The sequence below is a fragment of the Anopheles stephensi genome, chromosome X (assembly GCF_013141755.1).
Source record: "Anopheles stephensi strain Indian chromosome X, UCI_ANSTEP_V1.0, whole genome shotgun sequence".
Taxonomy (NCBI): Eukaryota; Metazoa; Arthropoda; class Insecta; order Diptera; family Culicidae; genus Anopheles; species Anopheles stephensi.
The window spans coordinates 13,769,682-13,793,227 of NC_050201.1; the positions used below are offsets into that span (position 1 = coordinate 13,769,682).

A 23,546-nucleotide genomic window follows, 5' to 3' on the forward strand; every position below is an offset into this window, starting at 1 on the left:
GCAAAATTATTGCGACCTTACCAGTTCAAATGGGTGGTCTCCAAACTCTCTAAACCTTGACTCTATAGTTTATGGGGCGCTGATGAAAAATACACCAACCGTACTTCCAATAATACAAGAGTTAATGAATGGAAAAAAAATTGAGATGCTTTCCATGGCGACTGTAGCATTAGCTTGTTGAAGTAGAATTGAACCTATTTTTAGAGAATATTGTCGATTGTGTTGCAATTTTGCCCATTTGCTCTGCACCGCACAACCCACCATGCGCACACGATGCGCTCACCGCACGAAGCACACGGCACGGCCGAAAGCCCGCGAAAGCCACTCACGGCAAACGCTCGCTGCAAGGTCCGCCCGCACGTTCGCTCGCTCGTAACGGGCCAGAACCAACCGGCCGTTCGCAGTCCGTTTGGAGCGCTCCGCGTGCGAGCACACAGGTACGAACAGCAGGGCCGAAGCGAACAACACGGGAGCCGGAGCGTGCGCGTGTGTCACCCAGGACCCCGGGACGCGTACAGCGGTGATTAGGGCACGAGCCTTGGCCTAGCCTGGCCGGTCGGACGCGGTTTTAGTAGCAGTCCGGGTGTCGATCGGTGCGCATCACAGCAAGCGAAAACCTCCTTCCGTTCGTTTTTCTTTTTGTTGTTGGCTAGGAGGCCACCGGGTCCGGGGGTCGCCCAGGACGACCAGTGCCGTATTCCGTTACTTTGCGAAGAAGCGTTTGCTAACGTCAAGAAACCAGACACGCACGCACGCACGTGGTTTTTTTTTTAAATCTTGTTCAACGATTCAACTTCAACTAAACAAAAAATAGTGCATTTAACACTTAAGAAAGCCACAGATCCTGCTAACCTAACGTGAAGAACAAGCGGGTGGAACAAACGGTGTGATATTGTGTACTTGTGTTGGCGGGCGTACGAGTGTGATTATAGAGAAGCGGGATTTAGATTTAAACTAAAACTGAAACATCGCCGAGCACAACCGCAAAAGGAAAATCAGCGCCCCCTCATATGTACTGTCTTCCTTCAAAAGCAAAGCAGCAAGAGGGCAGGAGGAGGGTAGTGAAGAGGCCCGCCTGAGGTGGTGGTGGGTAGGCAATATAGAATCCCTAAAATGGCAGTCTAATATGTTTTTTCTCCGCGATCCGCGCGCGCCACCGCCGAACCACCTTCGCTTCACTCCAATCCACATATACAAAGTCAAAGCGTGTGTTCTCTCCTTCTTCGTGTCAACCTAGCGTGCGCGCCTCAAAAGCAGCCTCTTCTCATACAGAGGAGAGATAAGTGCAGTTTTAAAGTGTACACCACACACACACACACACACACACACACACACACACACACAGACACATATATGTGAGGAGGGCTGCTGTCACACACTTTCCGAATCACGCCGCCCGCACGGTCGTTTTATCTCGGATAACCCCACCACCCCTCTCTCTCTCTCTCTCTCTCTCTCTCTCTCTCGACCTCCCCCCACCCTTCCTGTCTCTCACTTGCGACTGTGATCTCCCTAATCGATCAAAAACCGATCAGAAGAGAGATTCGAACTCACCACCACCCCAAACAACACACACCGGGTGTGTCTCGGTTTTTGGCCGCCTTCCTGCTGCGCTTTCACGTACGACCGATCGGGGTCCCGGCCGATCGGACGGTTACAGGTCGGTTTTTGTGTGTGCTGTACACCGTCCGCGCATTTACTCTCGTGACCTGCGGTGCACCATGGGGTTGTGCGCTACGGTGAAAGTGCTGCTCACTTAGCGACAGGCCTAGCTAGGCTCAGGTTTTTTTTTCCTGTAAGGCTAGATACGATCGATCGATCAGCTGCTGGTTGGTTTGAATTTTGGCTATACACTCAGTGGGAGAGAGAGACAAGCTTGAGCATCGTTATCGTGATCGTGCCCACTTTTTAGCACACCACCACCTCTTCCTCCTTCTCCACCCTCTCTCCCTGCCGCTCTGTCTTGTGATCGCGCCATCGAAGCGACTTAGTCTACCAAACGATCGTTGTATCGGAATTTGTTTCCCACTGTGTGGCGGGTTCTGTTTCTGCTTTCGATTCCTGCCTGTCTGTGTGCGAGTGGTGATCGCACTCACACGACACGGCACGCAAAAAAAAAAACCCAAATTCGGCAAATCTCTGTTTGTTAAACTGTTTCACTGTTTCAAGATTGTGTACGGTTCGATGGGCGTGTTTGGAGGGTAATGGTGGGGTGGTCGATGGATACGGGTTGATTAACAAAAAGCAAACAATCGTAACAGTACGCATATCTGTTTTGAAGGTCTTACAACCGTTTGTCTTTACCTTTGAGCCGTGGAAGGTTCATTTGAGGTTCATTTATTTTCGCTTGTATTTGAGTTTTAATTTGTGGTAGTTAGTTTAAGAGCGCGTGTGTGTGTGTGATAAAATGGTTGACTTTTCCTTTCGGTGGAAAACCACCCACATTATGAACGTCAAACACCAGGCGCCTCCAGGGGAAAGAAAAACAAAAGCTTGATTCGGTGTTCGATTTTCTTATTATTTGACGGCCTGCGTTGGTGTGCGTGTTTGTGCTTCGATCAATAAGGTTTTTGTGTGCGTGCGTGTGTTTTACCGCCTCGTGTTGTGTGACGATCGATTTGTTTTTTTTTCCCCCGTTGGGCTTTTCCCGATCATTGGCCCGTGTGATCGTGTGTGTGTGCGTGTGTGATTCGAAACCGTTTTCAAAAATGTGACGTGCGATAGTGAACGAAACAAACAAAACACACAAATCAAATCGATGCCCACACGAGATGCTCTTCGATCAAACCAATCAAACTTACCCGTGAAACCAGTTTTTTTTTCCTTTCTGTGACCTCTTCCCAAACGACCCTCCGAAAGCTCCACCCCCCCATTCGAACGAAACACCTTCGCCAATCAACGCACGGGAAACGGATGGGAGAAGGAAAAATCACACACACTCCCAAGCAAGCATTCCCGACGGGGATGTTGGGTTGAGTGCGCACTGTGGCGAGGAAATTGCGAAAATGCTACAATCAACCCGAAAAGGTGTGCGAGAGATTTGGTAAGTCCTAGTGATAAGAATGAACACAAAACAGAAGAAGAATCTTAAAATAGAGTATAAATGAATCTTTGCTATGATGGGATTGATGTTTGATTTGTTTTAATGGTGATTTTTTTTATCTATAAGGAACCTGGCCTGGCCGTATTGCTTAATGGTGATTTGAATATGAGTTAAAACTGATCAAGTTTAATAATTGGTTCAAATAATATGAAAGGAGTTTTGGGGGTTGAGAGGATCTAACTTTTATTTCCTTAAAGTGATGATTAAACTATGTCGTTACAGTAATTTAAAGCTATTTAAACTCATAATTATAAAAACAAATTATTCTTTTTATATTCCTGTGCTAACAACTTGCGATAAAAATACCGTCGGTAAATGGTTTTCTCGCACCTAAAAGCCGCATACAGAGGATCAGATTTTAAAGAAGAAATATTCAGTGAAGGATAAAAAAATAATACCACTTGATTTATTAAAATTGTAGAGCTGATATTCAACGAATTAACTGAAATTTCTTGCTGATATGCTTATTCGGAGTGTTGGGAAAGAGAGGATATTATTGCATCAAAACTTTGGCTTACATTAACTTTTTGACGTACTATTCCATAACAATTGGTCATAATAAAATAGAAAACAAAACAAGATCTTTAAAAAAAAAATTCAAAAAAAAAATAGGATTTGTCTTAATTGTTTTGGTGAATTATTTCTTTAAAAAGAAATTATTTTTTTCACCTGATTTTTGAATATATTTTTGGGAGCTTTTGATTCGACCTTCTTTTTAGTTTTTTTTTATTCTAGTCTCTATTTGGTTTTGAATTTAATGCGATGGGTGGTTTATATTTTTGATCCAATAATGAATAGCTGATGCTGTTTGAATTGTTTGAACCTATTTCTAGCAGGTAGATTAGTTTGTGGTTTTTGGTGGAGAAGTTTTAAAAATTATGTGCCTAAGAAAAATGTTTTTGGGTTAAATTCAAATTTTTTAAACCAAAACATCTACCACCTAGGGGGAGGGTATAGCGATTCTAGCTATTTTCCAACAGTTCGATACCAGTTTTGTATCACAAATTTGTTTTTAGTCTCAAAATAGACCTCTGTTTTTGGCGGTGTTTTTCCTCACAGAGCATTATTTTTAAAACCTTTTTTAATAGAGAAAAAACTGGATTCGAGTTAGGGTAAAATTTATTAAGCCATGATGTAGTTAACACAGTATTTTGTGTCATCAAGCTTATAGAGAACTGAGATTTTTTTTAAATGACAACAGTTACCTATCTCAAAATATTTCAACTCACAGACGGAAAGGTCTGACAGTTTGTCAAATCTATACACATATCTTTTAAGGGTAAGACATTTATTGCAAATCATAAAAATTTAATTCATATGGCACCATCTACGTGTAAGGACAATGACTTATCTTCCCATCTGTTAGTACAAAGCGGTAAAAACAAGAGATTTGAAATTGAATAGCAGAGTAGCTTTATTGTTTTGTTCAGCACTGTAGATAGCGCAATGGAACGAGAATCTTTAAAAAATCTTCGTTTTTATTTAAAAATTGAATCCTTTTTTAATTAACCCGTCTAAAATTGCTGTATAAAACTGATTTTTGAACAAATCATCTAAGTGTTTCTATCCACGTGTCTTTTGAATATTCCTGTACCAGGAAAGTCTGCCTGAAGCCGTTCGATGGTCACACATGTTTCATGAAGTGATTAATTTACAAATCGAATTGGGCAATGTCACTCTTTGTCGATATTACTCAACAGCTCAATTTACAAGTACTTTCTCCACATTACTCCATATGAACAGGACAAAGTATATGGTAAGGTGGATATATCTTGCACCATTTCATAGCATAGGTTTCAGGAACTGCAGAACAGAAATGTCGTATTTTATCAGTAAATTGTCCATTTTATCTTGATCCGAGTGTTGAAAACTCTGGTACATGCATGCATCCAGGCGCACGTTGGGGAATTATTTTTCTCTGGTAAAGGACCTGTACCGGAACACGTCAGTAAAACCATTTCTTGATACGCTTCATGATAACTGGGCACATGGCCGGAAAGAACTGGAATCTGTTGCAATTCCTCAATTCTTGCCAGCAGAGAGAAGTTACCACAGAATTGTTCCCAAGCATTTCTCGGCTGACTGTACTTGGACTGAGATATTTGTGGCCAGATATTCCTGTACATAGATTCCAGTTAATGTCTAACATAGTAGAATCAAGTTCTATATAAAACATGTTACATGGCATCGTTTTTCCGAGTCTAGAAATCGGTTCGAACGGCAGTTATTACACAGCTTCATCAATCAAAACATTCGTGGAAAATAAAAGAAAAATCCCTAACTTTGTAGGGGAAAGATTAAGATCAGCCTGGCTGTAGATATCTTAATCCTCTGATGCGTGGCTTGCATCATAACAAATTACTTTACTAAAAAAGTGAGTGACTTTGGAACAATAAATAATATTTAATAACAAATTATCTACTTGTGCCACTTCAAAAGCGAATAATGAGCTCCACTCTCACCACAGTAGCCTGAACTTCAATATTTTAAATCTAATAAATAGCGCTTAATGACGTCCAACGCCGGTTGCTCTCTGGGACGAGGCAATGTGAGGCAATGCCGATGCATAGCAATTACCGCCCGAGTGTACAGCGTCTAACAGTGTTTCGGAGCTATCCATAATCCTGTGCTGTATGTAAGAAAAACTCTTAACAAGCCGCCCGAGTCCTACGCCGAACACTGTGTGTTAATATACCTGGGCTTTCGACAGCTTCCAACGCTAGACTAGTCATATAAAAGTTGGTGAGTGGGTTGAGGCGTGTGTGTGTTTGTGTGTGGGTTGCATCATTGAGACGAGTTTCACACAATTGACCTTTGCCCTTTGGGTGTCCTCTCCCACCTCATCACCACCTCCCCCCCCCACACTCATACACGTGCTCCAGGGAAAAGAGATCGTTGGGAGCAATGTTGATTGTTATTGTTTTCTATTTGAGATCATTTTCAATCCTTCCCAACCCCATGAGCCGGTTCCACCTCACGGTATTGGTGATGATATAAATATGATGCCGAGTGTTTTCTTTCCTTTTTCTGCTGGGAAAATTCTCCCTCCTTCACTCAAATGACTTAAAGTGTTCGTGCAATTTTGAATATGTGCCCGGGATTGTCGTCTTAACGTTTCGACTTTACGCGCGCCTCCACGCGACATTCCTTTAGAAAATTCTGCGAGTGGGTGGGTGGGAGGATAAGGTGGGCGGAACAAGAGGAGTACCTGCCGAAGAAAAAACTCGGAAACAGAAACTTCAGCCCAACGCGGATCAGGAATTCGGTACCGGGACCGAGAAAAATTGGAAACATACTGCCGTGCGCCATCTTCTTCCTGGGAGAAAGCGTGATATGCCTTTGCTGCGTTCGCTCTCTCCGACCACGTAGGTGTCCACTAGGGGTTGGGGGTGGAAACGAAACGATAGCTCGTAATAATGAATATATAATCCTGGACACAATTTTTGCTAATAGAAAGCTGAGCGCTCAATGTAAAACATCACGCCCATTTTGTTTTTTTCTTCTCTCTAGTCCAGCAAGCTTGCCTTTCAGTCAGGAAAAAGGGCAACAAAAATGAAAGCAAAACGTGTGCAGAGATAAATGTCACCGAACCTTGGCCACTAAAAAAAGAAAGGAAGAGCACAAAACAAAGCCGATAGACGCATAGAAAACAAAATGGCCAAGATGGATGGCAAGAAACGGGGGGGAAAACCGGGTGTGGGGTAAAAAATGGAATGGGAGGAGGGGGGAGGGGGTTTCTTTCAAATTTTCCTAAGAGTGTCTTGCTCCTTCCTCCTCTCCCTCCGGTGCCTCCTCTCAACCACCCTTCCCTCGGTTGCCCTCGGGTATCGTTTAAGTATCCTTTTTCATGGGAAACCCTTTTCTGTCTGTTCTGGTGTGTATGTGTTTTTCGGTCAGGGATTTTTTCTTAAAACAATTTTTGCCTCCGTCAAGACGACGCCTGTTGTTGTGTGATAGAAATTGAAACAAAAACTGTTGTGTTTTTTCGTTCATATTTTATTTTTGAGTATTTTTTTTTGGTCGGTCCAACTTGTTGAAAACCTCGAGTAAAATATTTCAATAAAATATGTATTAAGAAGGTATTTTTTCCAAGTGTCTTTTATTGGCCGAGTAAGCTGTAAAGAATAATAAAACCCCCAAATTTGGAACAAAGACTGTAATTTTAAACACACTTTAAATTTTTATCTGTCACATTGCTAAATTTTCCTCCATATTACATAAGCATACGAACAGCTAAGGAAAACATTTTTCTCCATTATTGTAATTGCTTTAAAAATTGTAAAAAAAAATGCCAGCTGCTTGCTGACTTCCATTCATGTAGATATAGTTTAAAATAAATTTAATAAATGTTTTACACTCCCTGCCATACAGTTTTTAAGGGCAAGATGCGGAGTTTTGTTTCATATTTTGTTTTTTAGTGTTTTTTTCGTAAGTTTTTAGTCAATTTTTTTATGAATTAAGTTATTTTAGCAACTTCTCAATTTATGTATTTCTATAGAAGAAGCGACACCGGGAAGAAGTGCAAAAAATTGATAAGTGAAGAGTAAAGTCTAGAAATAGCGGACGCACTTTGCTTCGTACATCGGTCAGCAGAAAATCAAAAATATTTTTTATGAAATCTGGAAAAATTTTTTTTGGAGAAGTTAAATGTAACCGAATATTGAAAAAAAAAAGCAAAATTCATCCCACCGCCCAAGTCAATCATGGAAAACAGCTTTGAAAAGAAACGCTTTAAAATAGTTTTGTCTCGACGGTTGTCCACGGTCTTAAATGTTTGAAATTATAGAGGTCCCTAATGGACCTCTTTTTGGACCCGTTCAGTTCTTGCCGCACAAAAGTTAAGGTTCTCTATTGACCCTCAAACCTACCCTTGATCCTTTACTCCATAGCTCATACAAAATATTTTTACTTCTATACTACACTCTTACTCAGCAACTGCCCATATACCCAAACAAATTACATCCAGTTTTTTTTCATATAGCAACAGCTCCAGTTGAAATAGAAGCATTTAAGCAGTAAATTCTCATGAAACTGCTGTGTGTGTTCCCAAAGACAAAATTGTATGGTTATGATGTCCTAGCAGCGCTGACAAGTTCCGATGAAATTACTCTAAATGCTATGAATTTTGGGTCCTTAACTGTTCTTATTTGAATGATGCAAACCGATGCATTTAGTTAAATTTAATTATTTAAACTAAGAATTGCTTGTATTATTATTTATTAATTATGCCGGCTTGAAGCCGTATTGTCGGCACCGCATGTGCTGACGAAATACAAATGTCAAAAACAAAAAATTCACAAAGAAATTACCAAGGCATTTCCTCCCTGATATTTAGCCTTATCCCGGGCATGCTCGGTTGAAGAATTGTTTATATTTTTTATAATTTTTGTGTGTGGAATCCGACAATGCTTAACGTAATTTTATATCTTTTTTTCTATGGGTAAAATCTGATTTAAAAGGTTTAAATTTTTATAATGGAATTTGTAATGGAGTCACTTATTGAAATATTTCAAATGAACTGAGGAATAAATCATGCCCACTGTGCCACTTTGCAATCATATAAGGGAATCGCATGACTTATTAAAATGATTTCATTATTTCTTCCAATTTCCAATAGATTAAACTGGAGTTTGTCAAATTTCACTGTCACATTGAAAATTGTCTCCTTACTAAATGAAAGATTCCCCTATATGATTACAACGCATTCCACAATGGTCTTAAAATATTTCACTATTTACTAAAAACATTATTTGTAGGTTTTACGGTCGAATACGGTCTAGATGCACCTTCTTTCTTTCTTTTATTATTTTTTTATTAATCTAACCGGTCTTGCCTGGTTTTCTATTTCAAACAATTTTGAACAACATTTTATGTTATATTGAACTACCGTTTTTTATCTTGAATTGTGTTCAGAAAGCCAAAAAATGGCTATGTGAAAGTGGTCGCTCAACTTCAGAAATCCCGGCCCTTTTGGTAAAGTTACCAACCGGTAGTTTTTAAAGTGTTAGAAAAGGCTTTTCTTTGTTATAAGAAAAAAAATCTTCAGACATAATTATGCCAAAAAGTATCGCAAAACACCAATGCTAAGTTGTGCAAAATTCAGGGTGCAGCTGTAGCAAGTGGCTGCAATCCCGAACATTGCTTCCATCATGTAATCACTTGTTTTATAACACTGAGAAACACTGTGAAGCAGCAATGGTAAGATTATTGCATATACCTGCTGGCAGGCTGTCACAGACACTTGCATCTTACGCCTACAGCTATGCAATCCGCATTACAAAATTACCATTTCATAATCTTATCCAGTCCGTGTTTGGCCCACGCGTTTTGTGCATGGGTTGGGAGAAACCACTCCATACACAAACACACTCACACACAAACACACGTACAAAACGCCAATAAATGAAGCATTTAAATGTATAAAGGACGAATCGGTCGCCATCGCAAGCAAGAAGTTGGCAACCGCTTGTTAGTGATTTCGATTTGCTGCTTTTCTTCTGGCTTAGGTTGGGGAGGGGTGGGCGCAAAAACGGACCGGGGAAATGGATTCGTTGAAGCGTAACGGAAAAAGGCACCCGGAATGATGATCGGTTGGAAAATCGAAATCGAAATCCGAGCTGTCTGCCCTCGCCCCCACCCGCCCGAATGCTGCCAGCTGCATTCGGAAATGCAATCGAAAAGTGCATCCGATGTTGGGTTTGTGTGTCCCTATTTTTTTTATTATTTTGCTTTTCAGTGTTGTATTATTTATTTCAATCGATTCTCCTTCTTCTTGAATCTCTTGCTCTCTCTCTCTCATACAAACACATACAATCAACTCGTGACAGTTCTATCGGAAAAAGGGCCAACGAATTTTATTGCTTTCGCTTTGTTCTACCGCATCTGCTGATCGCCCAAAAGCAGCCCCGGAGGGAGGTTTGGGTGTTGCTTCTTGTACGGCAAATGCCCATCCATGTGGGTGGAAAATTTCCGTTCTAGGTGAATTTTCCCACCCACACGTTTCCCCCGTTTTTCCCAACCGCTCTCCAATTGATAAAATGGACAGTTGGCTCTCGAACAGCACCGAATTGCTGCAGAATAAAATGTCCCGATAAAATTTTGGGTTGTTATGGAGGGGTGAGTGGTGCAAGGGAAAGAGGAAAAATGGGGGTGAATTACCCCAAAACAAAGAAAACACACGCACAAACACACACAAAAAAACACGTGCAAAATAATAACAACGGCTGGCAGGCATTTATGCATGCTAAAATATTCCGACATTCAGCATAATATAATTGACGCGCTGCGCCTGTGGTCAGTTCGACGAAATAGACAGGTTTGATTGGGGTGGTGAGGTAGGTGGTTGAGAGGGGGGGGGGGGGGAAGAGTGGTGGCGAAGGGTAGAGAAGGGTGGAGCAGAGAATTGTATGTCGAACCGAAATAGAGGAAAATGGTGGTACGAAAACGGTGCGCTGTAAGGGTAGCTAGGCTCGAAATTGCGAAATGTGTGTGAGAGAAAGTTTGTAATGTAATTCCCATTGAGGAATCTTGTTTTTCTTTCCCTTGTTCAGCACCCTCTGCCTTCCCTTCGCCCCCCCCCCCCCCTCATCACACTCATCTATCTATCGTTTGATGCTAAAAATGTTTAACATTGCGGACATTACTGGGGAATGATTTCATGAGTGAGTGAATGGCGCTCGGAATGATATTTTATAACCGAAACGCCTGCATATATGCAAACCGAGTGGGCGGTTTTGTTTAACATAGAATGGGTTTTTTGTTGTACTCCTTATAGCGAAATGGACTGCGCACCTTGCTCTGCGTACAATTAAACTGAAGATAATAATAAGCTTTTCTGTGGGTTAAATGGTAGCAGAAAGGAAGAACTGGAAATGTGTGTTAATTAAATGTAGGTTATTGCCTTTATTTAATTGAGTTGTCCGGTATTAGTCTCATCACATGACTAGGCCCCAGAATTAGCAAACCATAGAAAGAGAGCCTAGAACAGGTACTAGACGGCCTCTTTCTAGTTAAAAGTCATAAAGTCAACTTAAAAACTATAGAACAAAGTTCTCTCTTATCGGGTTGTCTGGTGATGCTCTCGTCATATGATTAAGCTACGGTGCTCTTTTGGTGGGCTCCTATGGAATCTGTCCTTTGGTTGAAGCTCCTTTAGTCCCGCAAAAGAAAGAAAATAACAAAGAACTCTTAAACTGGGTTGTATGGGAATGCTCTCGTGACATGTTAAGGCCATCAAAATTTGAATCGTCTACTGGACGCTTTAGATGAGTTTTTTAAGATTTTTGCTATGCAGTCTTCTAAACGAAGTTAAAATTCTTTTGCCTCACCAAAGTAATGGAAAGAATTCTCAAGTTATCTCAGGTTGTTCGGTGGTATTTTTATGACATGACTAGGCCACAAGAATTTGAAAGTGTACTGCCCATCTAGTGTCTCTTTGGTGAGCTTCTTTGGCCCTTCTTCATCTTCCTTGGCACTACAACCTCGAGAGCCATTTCTGCCTCCGGGATGGGATTTGAGTCCCGGTCCTTGGTTCTTTCCTTTGAAATATTCGATGCAGTTAAGCTCCTTGATGGAGTGCTCCTTGAGTTAAAATCCTACAAAATAATGGAAAGAACAAATAATTATCATACTAGGCTGTCCGGTTACATCCGCATGAGTCGCATAGGCCTAATCAATTTCAAGTATCTACTGTGCTCTTTATATGTGTTCACTTTTTAGTTATTTCCTCTAAAGACTTATTTTAGGTTAAAGCCCCTTTGGTCCATAAAAAGCGAGGAAAGATAGGGAAATTTTAAACTAGGTTGTCGGGTGATGTTCTTGGGAGATGTTTAAAATGTGTAGAACCCAATACATTATTTAGATGAGCTTTTTGGGGTTTTCTTATTAAGTCTTCTATTAAGTTAATGCTCTATACTTTTCTATCAGTGAGTTTGTTCCTCTGCGCACTTTTTTGAAATTGAAACAGCAAAGAACTTTTTCTGTACTGTCAAACGGGGTTGTCCGGTGATATTCTCATGAAATAACTAGGATACCAGAATTGTAAGAGACAACTGAGCTTCTTTGGTGGGTTGCTTTGGTTCTTTCCGTTGGAATTTGCTCAGCAACAAAGGTAAGAACCCTTAATTGGATTGTCTGGCAACTTTCTCATGGCGTGACTATATAACCCGAATTTGAAGAATTCAATACTCTAAACTTTCCTATCAGTGAGATTCTTTAATTATTCCCTCTGTGGGGCTCTTTGCAATTAAAGCTGACTTGGCCCACAAAAGAAAGAGAAGGAATAGAGAAAGGTTTTACAGCTAGGTTGTCTGATGATATTCTCATAAAAAAGATACCTTGTTGAACATCAATATCACAAAAGTCTTTGTCTATAACAAATAATCTCGAGAATGTTTCCACTCTACTTAGCCCACTCGGTCGCGATTCTGCAGAACCTTTGTCAGTGCAGTCAAAATGTACGTCTATTCCTCGGGCGGTACACGCTCTCGCAGTCGGCCGGGTCTGTATTCACAAATCGAAATAATTAATTAGCTTCAATTTGAAGCATCACACAATTTATTAAATGATGAAAAATTAAGCTTAAAAGCGCGTTTACAAATATCGATTCACAGCACGCTTCGCTGGGAAGATCTAGTCGCGTCTTTAGCTCTCTTATGGAGGGGGATAGAAAGGGATAGAAGCTCTTTAACTTCCATTTTCCGCTGCGGAGTTGGTCCGGAGCGTAGCCGTGAACGTCGTAGCGACCGGATCGAAGACTTCAATAAACCGGGCGAACGTTTACCAGGCAATCGGCCCAACTCTGAAAAGGGCGGATGGGAAAACCTTTGCGGATCGGAGAAGAACGATTTCGGTAACTAACGGTTTTCTGTTTCAACTTCCACCAGATGTCTCTCCTCCTGCGTCTAGCCTCCCACCCTCCCCACCCAAAAGCATGATTTACAGCGGCTTCGGCAATACTCCCACCGGCCGTAAGACCGACAGAAGCGCGCGACGTTTCGCTTCGAGACGGGTGACTAAAAGTGTGGTTACAAGATATACCGAGCGGCAACAGCACGCCCATTTTCGCTCCCGCATTTTATCGTTTTTTATGCGGTGCGGTGGTTTTGGCACCCACTGCCCACCATCTTCCGCTCCTGCACCACCTTCCACCCTTCTGCGGCTCCCCGAGGAGGGGAAGAAGAAAGGGCGATCGGGTGAGGTGAGGCGGGCGCGAAGGCGTCGTAAAGTTGGTTTCGCGAAATGACCAATATTTGTACCGCGTGTGAAAAAGCGATAAAGATAAATTTATGCACTTGCGGCAGCCCCCTTGCAGCGGGCACCCCGTCCACCCGGGTTTACCTACCACCCGACTGTCGTGTCCGGTTTTGATGGGGCAACGAAGCCGTGTGACAAATCCCCAACCAACGTACATTGTTCCACGGAGCTCGAATAAACTGTTAAAAAGCTTCGTCCATTCGCTTCTTTTTCCCGTTCCGTGAGTTTTGCGTAGTTTTGTTGTTGTTTGGTGTAAATATGAAAGCTACCCACTGTGATAAGCAGCCTGCACTGTATGCAATATTTTGACAACAAATTTTGGGTTGGACTTCTGTGTTGCCAACGCTTATCGGACGCACATTCAAATAAAACCTGCCATCTGGGAAGCGTATTTCTACCGCGTCCCGATACACTTAAGCTAATGTTAACGCATCTAAATGCAAGTGGGGGATGGAAATAAAACTTTTTCTGTTCGTTTGTGGACATTTTCAGAAATTATAGTAGGCGTGTGAGTGAGAAGAATAAAATCAAAGCGAAAAGTATCAAGGCAATCAAATTGAACTTAATGTGCCTATTGGATTTTGGCTATGACTGTATCGATACATCGCGGGGAATCGCGATGGTGGGTTGTGGAAGGGAGAGGATGATGCTGTGGAACAAAACAAAAAAAAAGGGATACATTTCGAAGGGATTTTCCGGAATGCCGCGCTTTTTCCCCTAACGATCGGATATTGGTAGCAATTTCTTCTTATCATCCTGTTGTTTATGGGCTCTGTTATAGTTTCCTATCTCTGACAAGTGTTGTTGTGCGCTTTTGTTTTCGATGGTTTTTATTTTATTTTAACTATCAAAATATACATACAGCAACATTATTTTTTATTTAAAATGTAGGAAATTTAAATATTAAATTAAAACAAAATGGTCTAAAAATATTTTTGAAGTATAAGTAAATGATAAAAGATGGGAAAACAACTAGAAAAAAGGAAAATTAATTTACAAATAAGATGAAAGATAAAAGAAAAAAACAAAAATAGAAAAAAAATAATTTAAAATTCAGTAACAGAGGGTCAAAGATATGAAAAGAGAACAAAACAAAAAGTGAAACGTAAAACAAAATTATTTAAAATAATAGTCCAAGAGGAAAAATAAAACATTGTGCGAAGAGAACAACGAAACAAAATTAGAAATAAAGGTTAAAGGAAAATACTGAATATATGAAAAAATTTAAAATTTACGAAGATGAGAACAATGGAAAACGTTGTAAAAAAAAGCTTATGATGAATCAATACAACAGAAAAAAATTAATAAAGAAGAAAATAGGAAAACCAGGGGAAGTGAAAAAGATAAAACTGAAAAAGTATAACAAATCATTTTTTTAAGAAAATCAAATAATTTGTGTAAATAGAATGAAAACAAATGATAAAAAGGTTAACAACTAGAAAGTGAAAACCGAAAGAAAAGAAATATTATTTCAAGATATGACAGTACAAGATAAAAAAATTAAAACAGAAGAAAAAAAGACTTTTACTTTGAAGTATATAAAAAATACAAGAGTTGAGAATAGATAGAAGTAAATATAAGATCATTTCACAAAAATTAAAAAAATGAACAAAAAATAATAAAATTTAGGAAAAATTGGAAAAGAGCAAGATTATATATTTATAAGAATGATAATTGAGAACTGAAAAATATTTTGAAAGTGACTTTAAATGACAAATAAAATTTGAAGAAAGGAGAAAAATTTAGTAAATAATTTCATGTAAACTGCCGAAGATAAAAGAAAAAAAAAAACAAAGAAAAGAACATGAAACAACGTTTTAAAAAAGGCAGATTTTTTTTAAATTTTTAAACGAAAACAAGAAAAAGATTAAAATGAAAATATTATAACGATAAAAATGGATTACTACATTGAAATGAATTCTTAAATGATGAAAATTTAAAAGAAAAAATAAAAGTACATAAAATGATGTTATTTCAAATAAATCGATGCAGGATAAAATGCATAATCAGCTAAGTTAGAGTATAAAATTGAAGAACATGTTGCATAATCAAAAGAAGAAAACAAAAACAACTAGGAGGATATTACATAAAAAGAAAACACGCACCGCACGTGACCGTCTACAGGACGTGCTAGGCGGCTAGGACTGCTGCCCTGGAGTTTTATACGAGGGTTGTGGCAAAAACTTGCCGATTAGAGCTGACGAAAATTTAAAGTGATGAAGAAAACAGCTAAAGCAAAACGAAACCCCCTCCCCGTAAACGCACACACCCAAACAGAAGCAACAAATAAAACCCACCGGCAGATATACGGAGTGGGTAAAATACGGTGACAGTTCCGGGCGTAAAGTAACGATTTTTAGCAGCACATCGTTTTTCTTGAGAAGTTTTGGAGATTGGCTAAAATTCTTCGCCCGGGACGACGGGTCGGAGATTCGCTTACGGTACAAAGGTCTGTCGGGGTGTATGGGAAGGGGGGACGGAAGGCACGGGACGAAGCTAATTTATTGACCTATCGAGGGTGTGTGGGTGAGTGTCGGATTCCCGGTGCGCGCACCTAGTTGCAGCGTCACTGAAATAGGATCCTTTCTGTTGGGGTTTTGCCAGGATTGATAAGTTACTTTCCTAGCTGCGGAGAACCCTGCAGTATGAGATGGAATTGTGAGAAAGCAGGCGAAAGAATGATAGCAAGAGATAGAATTATAAATCGATATGAAGTGGTAGAAAAAATTGAACTAAATCCTTGCAAATAGTTGCTAAAGGACAGCTAAAGGCTTCCCTAGAACACCTTACAGCTCAAGAAATTATGTCAAATCAATGTCAGGATTGTGAAATTCTGTACCGAACACAAATATTTCACAACTCACTGCGTTCGATTGGAGCACTTCCGTCCCTACCAAAAGCACCCCTCCTCGCTCCTGCTCTATCCTTAACTTATCGGCCATTGTGCAGGCGCCATCTTTTTTTTGTCTTGCCTTGTTTTTGTCCCTCGCACACACTTTTTTTTGGTTGATTTGTTTTGTTTTTGTTTCGCCGAAAAGTAATTTCTGCAAGTCACCTCGCAACACTCCGAAAAACCGAGCGGAGTGCACAAAGTCTTCCCCACGGTCTGTGGGGCCAATCCGCCATCTTTAACCGCCCCGTCTCTAGCTAAAGGTGACTTGCGTTGCGATGAGCAGCAACCAATAAATATGCTGGAACGATGATTTAGCTGATCTAACGGTCGGTAACGGCAACCGGCGATGGGGATTTTGCCCGCGAGAGTGACACCGGAATCTGTTTCTGGTGGCGATTTATAGCCGAAGGACCGGAAAGGACATGGCAAAACATGGTGAAGCATAATTTTTTTATGGCCCATATTGCGATAGAAGATGCTGTTTTTTTTTTCTTGCATGGTGAGAACGAACGATTGCGATCAAAGTAGATGGTTGGGTTCGGGGGATTCGGAAGCTAGACCAAATCATACTTTATTTGTTGTTTTTCGATAAAGGACGGACTTCTTTTTTTTTTGAGGGGAGGCATTAAATTTAGCACTGCAAAATGGATGGAATTTGTAATGGTTTTCTATCAACAATATCTGTATCGGATTTAAGGTGCAAGGGTAAAATTAGATGCAATTGATTTATTTATTAAGGTAGCTTATTAAGGTATAAATAAGATCAAGCTTAGGTAGCTGGATAAGTGGAGACTACCGAGTGCTGTGAGCTTTTTAATATTTACTGTATATTTTTATTCTGTAAAGGATCATTTCAACAACAAAGACAGATATTTCGTTTCGGTAGCTATTAATATCATCTTTATCAAGTGACATTTCAACAGTACTGTCAAACCGTGCTGTTTTATTTACACTTTCCAGTGTGTATAGCTGGTGGCATTAAAAGATGTTTATTAGATGGGTTGAACGGTTTCATGTTTATCACATGATAATGACGTTCTTAACAGTCATTACCGTACAGTGACGGACAAAAAAAAGGTTTGCTTCATTTGAAAAATTTAAGTAGTTTAAGAATTTTTATGTAATTTAGTCCGTGGTGTGGTGGTCGAGGTGGTTGTAGCGACTGGTTTTCACACGGCAGTACCTGTTATCGATTACCACCCGGGACCATCCTCCCAATCTCGAAACAATCAGTCAATCTTTCAGGGAAGCCAGTAACAGCAAGCCAAGACCTTTTGAGAGGTTATAGAATCAATTAAGAAAAGTGTGGGTGTTGTTGGTGTGTCCAACTATCCAACTACGAATATGAAGTCAGTAATTATATGTCAAGACAAGACCCTTATAGGCCTTCAAATCTCAGTTCCTATAACAGCTGTTTTCCACATGGCAAAATTATACAAATTGAGGTCATTAACTTTTGAAATCGACGATTAACGATTAACGATTAATGTTAAGAAAAAAGTGTATGCTAGCTGCTTTCAAACATTTTGAGAAACAGCAGCTGAAACTATCGAAACAGATCATTTGTCGAGTATTTTTTCGAACTAGTTTTTTGGATTTTTACTTAAAATAAACTGTAGTAATGCTTAAGTCGGTGACTAGTTTTGTTGCTCAGTGTGAATGGCGAGTTAGCAACATAGCAGCCTTAAAATGTCAAAACATATACGAAAAAAATGACTTAGATTGTCATGGAACCCATAATAATTTCTTAGGTCATTACTGTTAATGTAAAAATACGATAATTTCTGAACGAAAACTTAATTACTGATGTATCTTTCTCTAAATTTCAGAACAATAAAATTTAATGAAAGTTTTGAAAGTAGTAGTATCAATATCGGAAAGTAAGGTGATCATATTGTTATGTCCGTCACTGTAGCATGTAGGAACATTCACTTTTGCGGGAGAAAAAATATAAAATTTAAGCAATATTGACAATTTTTTTTGTAATTTGCGTAAAATTTTAGAAATTTTTTGATTGATTTATTTAAATATTTGTTAACTCATGTTTAATATTTTGTTCTAAATTTATCATACGGGCATGATCATGATCATGATTTTTTGTATTTTTTTTGTTTGTCTATTTTAAAATATTTTTAAACATTTTTACATGCACAAAAATGATATTGTATCAAACCAATATTTTTTTATTTTAGTGAGATGAAAAGGTAAAAAGGGCCAACAGGAACCAAAACGGTGGTTTTAGTGTTAATGTAACGGAAACCTATTTTCAAATAATTGTGTGTATCTGTGTTTAATGACTGTGCAGATCACTGAAGCGGGACGGTTGAAGGTGAGGGCGAGAGTTATAAACAAAAAACCTAACTTTTCCTAAGATATTCCCAAGCCAAAAACGTGTGAAATAGAGGGACACAGAGAGAAAGAGAGAAAGAGAGAGAGAGAGAGAGATAGACAACCGGTGTCGTACGATGTCGATCGTGCCACGAAACTTCAATCACAGCCTTACTCCTGCACGCAACCAGCAACTGTCCACTGTGTCCCATTTTCCACCGGGGCCTAGCCCGGTTTTTTGGTCCCCCAGGGGAGGGGAGCCTTGAATTTGCACTTGGAAGTATTCCGATTGGTAGCGACCGATTGTGACCGAGTCGCAGTTGGGTGAGGAAGTTGGTTCTGGGCAGGATGAACTTTTCGAGTACCCGCACTATCCTCACCGACGGTCGCACACGGTGACGAAAAGTTGTTTCCAGCAGCCGAGCTGAGCCTTCCAATCTCTGAGGCACGCTGCGCTGAAGTGTGTGCGAGAGCTCGGGGAGTGTGCCGGTGGACCGAAACCGCGTGAAGAAGAAGAACTTTTAGAATAATCCTCCAGCTCCATTCGCCGGAAAAGGCTCGCGAAAAGCGTGGAGCGGGTTTTGCTTGTAAAATGTCCCTCCGGGCGATGGTTTGAGTTTAAGTTTATCCTTCTGCAAGACACGCTCGACTCAAAAACTAAAGACGGCGGGAGCGTAGTAGTGAAGCAGCTTTAGTTTAATGTCCCCGGACGGAGCTTCTAGTTGTGTGTGTGTGTGTGTGGCTGTTGCTTACTATTGCTGCAGCACAGAACAATTCCACGGTTGGAGTAGTTCCTGTTGTGTGTTTTTTGTTCTCTCTCCCCAACTATTAAGTCTTGCTTTCGTACCTTTTTGCTCTGCTGTCTCTGGATTTTCTTCTTTGTTTCGCTTGTGTGTTTTTTGTGTTGTTTGCTGGGTACGATTTGCAACTTGTTCAACTTCTGAAGAAGTCTTTGTGGAAAGCTTTACAATACAACCAGCCACTGCTAAGACATTGGCTGATTGCTGCTGAAGGTTGCAGAAGAAATTTGGTTAAAGTGGGGAATAGAGGAGGTATGAGTTATCTCAAGACAATTTTTCAGTGAGGGAGAAGAAATCGATTGTTTAAAAAATTATTGTAAAATCTTACAAAAATGTATATAACCAAGAACATTTCCTGGTTAGGTGGATGTTGGTAAGATCTCACTTTGCTATCACCAAGGCCCTAAGCCAGGGAAATGGAATTGCCTATTTTCTCTTTTACCTGGCGCTAGCGAAGAGCATCTGAAACTTGGAGATACCTCCAACCGTCAGCGGGGCAGCTTCTGTAAGGCAATCCAGAGTCCTGGCATACGCTGATGTCATAGACATTATTAGTTTGGGATTCTCCTATGCAGCGGAAGCTTATCATCCCTAGACGAGATTACCGAGGTCATTAAACCTAACTAATGGAGACACCACCAGCAAGCCTTGTTACTAAATAATGTTCTTCGTAGGGCATATGTACTGGTGATATGACAATCAATTTAGATAGATGTTGAGGCTGACAGGCTGAGTTTACATCTCCATTCAAAACACCTGAAGGCCTTTGAGACATGGACTCTGTCTAATTCATCTTGTTTGTCAAGATGCTCAAAAGTATATGCAAGTAAGGATAATGAAGGACCCGTTCAAAATGATGAGCTCTACTGGCTGTATGGTGCTCTCATCTGCGAATTAGCCAATGCCGACCATGAGCTGACCGGTGAGGGCAACTAATGTCATGAGAATTCACTCAAAGACTTTTTTTTGGTCCGTCCACTCCAGACAGAGCTGTAGTGAAGACGTTGGACTCGCGTCCACCACCATTATTTATATTATGTCGACGACGTCTTAAAGCTTAACCATAAAACCAGTTAATGGACTTTGTTTTTAACGATCCATCAATCGTTTCTTTTATTCTAAGCAGGAGAAAAGGACTTACTGTCTCAAGATCATCGAATTAATCATCCCAGTGCTCTTTTTTTTCTTACGGTTTTGACCGGTTTGTGTTACTCAAAACTATTTAATTTGCTATAAAAAACTGCTATAAAAAGCAATAGCTCTTACTTAGTATTGTATGGTGAATTATAAAAATGTTGTACACTTAACGCACACTTATTTTTGGACATGGAGACATTTAGTTTTTGATTTTATGATGTCGAATACAGTGTTCAAAGAATGTATTTTTGGGTTTTACTTTAATTTTAAATGAAGATTAAATTTTATGTTAAATGGTTTGCTATAATTTTATAGCAACCTATTTTCATGGGAAAACGATATAGCACTGCAACATTTTTGAAATTGGATTTATTTCACAACTAATTTAAGCTTTTCCAGTCATTTATCATTACATTCCGTAGTGTATAGTGTGCGTTTTATAGCAGACTAAATGATAGGTTCATATCATATTTCGTGGGGTGCTCTGTTGCATTTTCGTTGATATTTTTTTTTTTTTGAGAGCATCGCTTGGAATTCTTTTCACTCTCCATACATTATCAAAGTCTTTAATTGGTCTTAAAAATCGATTTCGGACCGGGTTGCAGTAGGTAGGGTATTTAAAGTCTTAAAAGGGCTGTAGTAATACTTTATTAGAACCTTATTGAACTTTCATGCTTAGAACCACTTTCAATGAAACAAATAATGGATAAAAAGTTTAGTTAAACTTAAAATGCTGCTTGAGCAATAGCGGAAGGACATTTGCATGTTAATATACGCTGTTTTTTTATTTGTTTCATTATTTTCTCTACCTTTGATCGCGTACGCGTCTTTGTATTTTCGAAACGTCACCCATCTTCAGGAATAAAGGAAAAAAAAAACATCCCACTCTTCAATCGCTAGTGTAGTGCAAGGTGTTGTGCAGGTGAACGGGATGTGCTTTTTCGATTATCTTTTCACAAAGCGGTAAACAAGGTAAAACAATCCTTCGCGGGAGAAATGGCCGGATGGTGCGATGGTTCCACTCCCGAGAAATGAGGGAGAGTAACACAAAAAATAAAAAATAAAAGCAAAGAATGTGAAAGTATTAACATATTTTCCCTCTGTCAGGAAAATCACCCAGCGATGAAGGGGGGGGGGGGGGGATGGGAAAGCATGGGAAGGGACGGGGCACTTGAAATAGAAGAAGGCAACACTTCACCTTACACGTTCAGAAGCAGCACAAAAAAAAAAGCAAAATTCCCGGGAAAAAGATCATTTATTCGGAGTAAATTTCATACCCACACCTTAATACACCCTCCCATCCACCGAACCCCCGGCGCTTTTTGGCAGTCCTAAAGCAGGGTGTGAAAATTTTCAATACCCATGTGAAACCGTTTAGCGGGTGGAAAAACGAAACCTCCCACGAGTGTGGTAAACACTTGAGATCTGCACCCGCTCGTACTAAGCTGACAGACGGCTCGCTTTCTCTCTGTCGCTCTTACAAACGGAACACTACAACAGCGGAACAAGCGGTGGTGGAAGGCTGGAAAGACGCAGAATCCGTATGTCAAGGGCTATAGCTTCCACCGTCCAAAGCTGGCGAAGACTTGCCCGTTATTCCTTTGTAAAGCTCATCTCCAACGAATATTGCAATTGTGTGAACGTGCGTCTGTGGAGGGAAGGCAAGCAACAACATGAAAGAAAACAAAATGGAGGAATCCTTCCACCATTGCTTCGCCGTGAGACGTTAAGGTTAAGCACACGCACAACAACAAATATCCTTGCAATATCCTCCACCAAAGTAGCAACAAAAAAAGGGACTCGAGAGAGAGAGCACGAGGGCAAAGTCATCCTAATCCTGCTAACCATCGTCACCTCGGCAAAGCACGCCGACCGGGGATTAGTTGCCGACCCGGACCCGGTTCGCCCGAAAAACTCTGGAAGGGGAGAGAAGAATTTCAGGTTCTTCGCTATCCCAAAAAAAAAACTTTCACAACGTTGGGTAACATATGCCACGAACGCGAAATGTTCGAACGTCATTAGCAGCAGATTAGCAGCGGCAATACTTCGCCCACTTCGCTATACTCCAATATCCCAATGGTCTTGACGTACTCATTCAAATGGGGCGGTAAGGGAGAAAGAGTTTCCGGGTGGGGGGTTTTGGTTGAACGTTATGCGTTACAGCACATGGAACGGTTCAATATAGCCGGCTGGGGCCAGAGTTCTACCCACCCCCCATACGGACGTACAAGCCAGCTTTGCTATTTAAGGGTTAGTTTGGTGTTTTGAAGTGCTCCTGAGAAGGCCTTCTTAGTAGTAGAAGATCATCTAGACAAGCTATGTTCATATCAAGTCCTTACATGCTTACCCAGGTTTTGTGGGACCCTTATTGTTGTTGTTTGTGCACGCCGGTTCCCAAGCGCAGCTTCCAGAAATTAGTGGATATACCGAAACATAAAGTTAGCTTGTTAGGACATCAGGAACTCTGGACGATTAAGACCGAGCATTACCCCTGGAATCCGTTTCCCAAAACACAACCCGATGGTGCAAGTTAAGCTACAAAAAAACATACATTAAAAAGAAGAGCTTCCCAAAGTTTTCCCGGACATCACGCGTTACGCGGAGATCATCAGCGTTATGCTGGGACCGGAGTTTTGCGACACCCTCGTACTCTAGATGTCAATTTCCGACCCGACCCGCTTTATGAAGCTGCCCGAAAAGTATTTGACGTCAAATTCTACCAGCGCCAGAAGTGTGGTGTTGGTGGCGTTGTAAAATTTGTTCCACCGTACCGAAGACGGATGAAGCTGTTTTGTGTGTACGTGTGTGTGTGTGTGCGCTGTACGGTAAGACGATGTCAGAAGCATCGGTCTCGGACGTACATCCGGTTGGAGACGTGTCATGTACATTCACCAATACACACACACACATACACACTGAAGTTCGTTGGAGTAGGTGTTGGAAACGTGCTGACAGCGGAGAAACGTGTCAACGATGCGGTGGGTAAAAATGGCGCACACGGACTTGAATAGTTTAATGTCATTTTCTGTTA

The 23,546-nt window shown here is 40.5% G+C and overlaps 1 protein-coding gene across 11 annotated transcripts in view; it reads left to right on the forward strand.

Annotated features, from left to right (window-relative positions):
• Nucleotides 1–320: 320 nt before the first annotated feature.
• LOC118509273 (octopamine receptor Oamb) overlaps nt 321–23,546 on the forward strand; it is a 120,299-nt gene continuing 97,073 nt past the window's right edge. For 2 of the 11 annotated variants that reach the window (XM_036049750.1, XM_036049632.1), the window contains exon 1: nt 321–437. The gene's annotated coding sequence lies outside the window, so the exon portion shown is untranslated. The other 9 variants (XM_036049681.1, XM_036049652.1, XM_036049670.1 and 6 more) reach the window with 9 other exon arrangements.